This window comes from Neltuma alba, unplaced genomic scaffold, assembly GCF_004799145.2.
Source record: "Neltuma alba isolate B1F8T4 unplaced genomic scaffold, ASM479914v2 tig00012059_pilon, whole genome shotgun sequence".
NCBI classification, from domain to species: Eukaryota; Viridiplantae; Streptophyta; class Magnoliopsida; order Fabales; family Fabaceae; genus Neltuma; species Neltuma alba.
Window position 1 is genome coordinate 35,619 of NW_021636622.1, and position 6,000 is coordinate 41,618.

The following is a 6,000-nucleotide window of genomic DNA, read 5'->3' on the forward strand; positions in this document are numbered from 1 at the left end:
GTATTTCCAAGTGATTTAGTTGGTGACGGATTCAATTAATGGGTTAGGAAAGGTGTTTAGAAAAATTGTGATTTGATTGAAGAAAATATGAAGTATAGGCATGAGGGAATCGTTTGACCCACATTTGTAGCCTATGAGGCAACTTGCACATACATATACTCCTCTCGTGCTTGACGTAGGAATTAATATTAATCTTATATATAAAATATATGTGTTTATTAATTTTTTCTAAATTAATCTTATTATGTTCGCTCAATAATAATCAAATGAGAGATAAAAAAAATTAAAAAAGATATTTAGGATATTTTAAAAAAATATCATATTAATTAATTTAATTAATATTTTTATTCTGTTTTAATTAATTAATTAACATAGCTTGCAGCTTATAAGGTACCTTGTCGGCTTCTTCATTGAATTGTGAAAATGAAATGCCCCAACTATAAACAATCATACGGCTCTCACATTTTCAGGCTTAGCCATCACAAGGACACGTGGGGCTGACCCCACCTTGTTTGATATGTCAAATCCACATCAAAATATAATTAATTATGTCATAAAAAAACCTAAAGATTTTGAGTTTGATTCTATTCTGAGAGGTTTCATCCAACTTGAATACAAATAAGTCAAAATGCCTATATAAATTTTTTTTTTTTACCAACAAATGCCTACGTAAATTTATCAAAAGAAAATGACTGTATAAATTTTGGAAATAAAACTTAGCCCCTCATTTCACACTTTATTTTGAACTTGACCCCAACCTCCAGTTACTAGCCCTGGATTGGTCACCGTACGTCACCGGAGCACCAATGAGGAGTCCAAGAGAATCAACAAAAGACTACAAGGCAACAGTTTAAGCTATGTTAAGATGGCTCATTGCTTGAATTGTATGATTAGTCATTGCAATGACCTCATTAATCAGACTATAAACATGTTTGGGCAAAAAGTCGAGCACCAATCAATCTCATTAACTATGGACTACGGTTGGTAGCAGAAACTGTGATTTTTACAAAAAGTTAAGGTAGAGAAATTCAGCATGTGGCTGAACCAGTTAAGATAATAGATCAAGAGTTACTGGATTAAATCAAAGTCAACCTCATACAAAATAAAAAAATATAAATAATTTGAATTTTTATCACACCATTCAAAAGTTAAATATTCATTCAGTACCTTGAATCACTAATAAAATAATCCAACATTTACAATTTCTTTTTAATCTTCTTTATAATTCTTTTGGCAAATTGAAATTATAATATTACATTATCAAAATCACGAAATATTCATTTTAGCAACACATAAAAATAGATATATGATAACAAAATAGTCTTTCCTATAATAATTTAATCACTAAGTAATAATTATTGACAGCTTTAAAAACAAAAAAAAAAAAAAGACAAAGAGGTTACCAAGTTAACCCACCAACCGTTCGGGTTAATTGGGTTACTCCTAGGTTTGTCTGAGTTACTTTGAGAGTTTGAGCCATCCTGTGTCAGATTTTTTCGGTGCACAGTGGTTGACCAAGCCATCCTAGTGACCGGTTAACCAATTTCTAATCTAATCCAGTCCAGCCTAGCCAGTTTGGTCCTTTTTTTTTTTTTTTGCTAAGGTATAAGTATCTTCTTATTAGAGGTAATCCTATTCAAGACATTATTGAGCACTGAATGTGAGTACTCCTCTCAATGGGGATCCGAATCTTAATTTATTACGTTGTGAGGGATTAGCCTCCTCTATGAAACCCAACCCGTTAGTGGTCCAATTTTCAATGCAATGCAAGAATCACAGAGAAGTACAAGATTTTGGCCAAAAAATAAAATATAGAAGTCCAAGATTTTTTTTTTGGGCCAACGGCAAGGTAAGTTATTTAATTAATGATAGGTTTCATTTATATGTTTAGCGTGTGCTATTTTATGTTATATCCGATAAAAAAGAACATGTTATCCCCCAATATTTTGCCATAAATGAGACTTATTGGGAATCAAATTTTATGTGATTTTTCCTCGTTATTTAACATTTATAACCGGAATGATGAATGATACTTTTGGACTTTTGGACTTTTTAAAAAAATTATCAAACCTAATTATTAAATTTAATCCAACGATCGACAATGATCACTTTCGACGCTAATCTCTCTTGAAAATTGAAAAATTAAATGGCAAGTCTGTTTCAATTATATTTGTTTCATGCAAAAGATTTGAAAAATTGAACCCACAACTATTTATTTAAACAATAAGAACAAAACTATTTATTTCATGTTGTATATTTTCGTTATTTCCTATATATTTCGGGGAACACTCCTACGAAAACAAGACTGGAGGTGTTGTTTAATTAGCGTGCCTCACGCGTAACGTAAAAAGGTGGTTTGCTTGTTTAGTTGAACTAACCAATTGGCTCTTTGTCTCCTTTGAATCCCCAAAGTCTAAATCCGTACCCACAATTTCAAATTCCATTCGATCAGCTATTTTGATTTCATCATAATATTTAAAGCGATTTGCCCAAAAAATTGCAAACAAACAGGATTGATTATTAATTTTATTTGAAAATTAAAAAATAATCAGAGTACGTGGAAAAATAATACTCTTCCAGTTCTTAATATAGGACATAATTAATTCATTTAAGTAAATTAAGAACGTTAGTTAAATTAGTTAATATTATATTCCTCTGATCCTTAATATAAGGCCTATTTAACTAATTTGATTAGATTAAAAAATTTAGGTAAGTTAGTAAATGATAAAAAATAAGATATGTTTTTCTTAAAACACCATAATCATTTTTTTTAATATCTCTCATTCTTTTCTTACTTAATTATGGTTGAGTAAGCATCAACATGGAAAATTTAGAAAAAATTAATAAATATAAAAAAATAAGTATCATATTTGGAACTAATATCAACTCAACAATTAGGTCATACGTTAAGGACCGGAGGAGTATGTTTTTTCTAAAACACTCTAAGTATCTTTCATAATTCCCTTCCTCCTTCTCTTACTTGTTTATATTGGAAAAATATCAATACAACCAATTTTAAAAAAATTAATAAACATGTAAAATAAGTTTTATATATAGAACTAATATTAAATTTTCAGTTTAGTTCTACATTAAGCATCAGAGTACTTACTGCTTAGTATGGTGCCTTTAATTTCGCCTAGCCACCCTATCAGAATTAATGTGATGTGGTTAGATTATTAATTTTATTTAAAAATTGGAAAATCAGCCTTGATAATGTTATTTCTGAATTGGACAATTTTGCTCGTATGAATTGTTTTCTGAATTGATAATGTGATAAGATCCTGGGAAAATATCATTGGTATAATTAAGGAATTTAATTAGTTATTATTCTTTTACGTGAATTCCTAATTAAGGGAATTTAATGGTTAATTAAATCGCCAAAACTTCACTATTGAAATGATAGTTTGCCATTCAGTTAGATGTTGGGACTTTTATTTGACTCTGCAGAAAGTTGATATTACTTGATTTGAATCATCCACTTTAGACGCCTCTTCTTCTTATAAGCCTTTGATGTATAATTCTCTTATTTAATGATTCAGAGTTAGGATCAGATCAAATTCAATAATTCCCTTATTAGATGAAATAGTATTTAACATAGTAAGAAAGAAATAATTCATCCTCACACAATATACTTCTCTGATCCTTGATATATCAGTTTTTTTGACTTATTTAGATAGAGCAAGAAAACTAAATAAGTTAGTTGATTCTAATAAAATTTACATGATATCAAAATATTTTTTATGCAGGATTAGATAATATATTACTTTACAAGTTAGACAAATTAGTTTAAAATAATTGATAAAATACAAGAGATAAAATAAATCAATGTCCTATATTTAAAATCGAGTATAAATTTTTTTCTTGACATGTACTTCATGCAGTTCTAAATATAAGATTCAATTGAATAATTTAAAAAGATTAAAGATTCTAAGTAAATTACTTAATTATAACATAAGCGACATAAGTCATGTGAGCACTCTGAAATATTTATATGAATAATTAGATTATATGTCAGTGGGTTAATATAATCTTTGGTCTCTTAAATTTGCCATCATTTTAGTTTTGGTCCCTCACGTTTGCAACCATAGATTTTAGTCCCTCAAGGAGCAAAATGATCTTAGTTTTTAAAGTAAAATACTTTGACTACCCTTATAGTCTGTATCAATTACAAAGACCTCTTCTCTATTTTAAAAATATACAGTTTAGTTTAATTATTTAACACTGTTAGGAATATTCTAAAAAAATTCTAAAAATATTATTTTTAACTGAAATTTATATTAAAATAAATTTTATTTACTATTTTATCCATCATTCTAATAAATTTCTAAATTATATTTGTACAGTGACATCCATCTCATTCAGTTAAGATAAATATCAAAGATTAGAGTAAAAATTTAACTAATTTTTTAGTGTGTATATATATATATATACTTGACTAGATATGTCTAAATTTTTATAACAAAGATGTGTTTAACAGTTTAGAAGTATAAATTTAAATAATTTATAAAATCTTTTAAATTTATATCATTTAAACTTTACGATAAACAAAAACTATGTATTTGAAATAAGTTTTTACAATTTAAAAAAATCAAAGTAAATAATTTCTAACGAATGTGATAGAATATTAAAATTATGAAATTTTATGATTTAGATCAAAATTAATAAAAATTATAACATATTAGAAATTTTAAAAATAATCATTTTGTATTTTATAAAAAAAGTTTTTGAAAAATATAAATGTCTATATAATTATTAAGTTAAAAATGGGCATTTTGGCAAAAAAGATGATTTAAAATCAAACTTAACGGTTAACTAACGGTTTGGGTGGATGAAAATAAAATCTTAAATATACAAGGGAGGTTTATATAACATAAACCTATGTTTTAACCTTAAGGGAGGTTTATATATGTTTTCAAAATAAAAGAGAGGTTTCTGTAATTAAGATAAAATGGAAGGGTGATCAGTGTATTTTATTTTAGTTTTTATTGCATTCTAGGGGCTAATGCTTTAAATGAAATGAAATTTGAAAATCAAAACTTATTGTTTAAAACTTGAGAAACCAAAATCACAATAAAAGCAAATTTGAAGGACTAGAAATTATATTAATCCTATATTAGTTTATACATAAGTTAGGCAAATTATTTTTCAGAAAAATAATAAACAGAAATAATTTAAAAATCAGTTGAGTTTTATATTAAAAATGAGAGGTAGTTTTTTTTTTAAAATAAGAATAAGTAAATAAGGCCAAGAAATTGGTACCCCTCAAGTTCTCAAAATAAAATCCGGATAAATAATTTGAGAACAGTAAGAAAATTAGTTTAGTTAGGTGTTTATAATAAATAGTTGTTGATTTTCTTAAAGTATTCTTTTTTTGATTCATAAATATTTTCTTATTAGAAGTAATCATATTTGATACACTGTCAATAATAAATGTGGGCGCTTAATAATTATTTTTTGATAAAAACTCTTATAAAATTACAACCAATAAGAATATATTGTGAAAAAAAATTCTAAATTGATCAGGTAAAATGATTTGATGCCTTATATATATAATTAAGAAGGTGTTTGGTTGCAAAAAAAATATTTTTAAATAAATTAAATAAAACTTTTTATATATGTTTATCTAAATTTTAGTTTAGTTTTCTTTCAAAAATCTTATAAATATGACTCCTAATAAATTTTTATTCTTAACACCAGGCTAGTACTGCATGGCTAGTAAGGAAGGAGCGAAAAAGGATAAACAATTAAACAGAAAGGAACGGAGGCAAGTGGGGACACATGAAATTATGGAGGCCCTTAATTTAAGGGCATTTTCGACCTCGCCGACGCACGTGCGCCTCTTCGTGGGCCCCGCCATTCCTATGGATAAACGTCCCCATTATTCGACAAACAAACAAAAAGTGACGGCCCTGATCTCCCCGTTCTCTTTTATTTATTTTTATTTGCTTTCCTCACACAGCTCTTCCCCTTCCCATTTCCTACTACTATTATTTTCCCCCC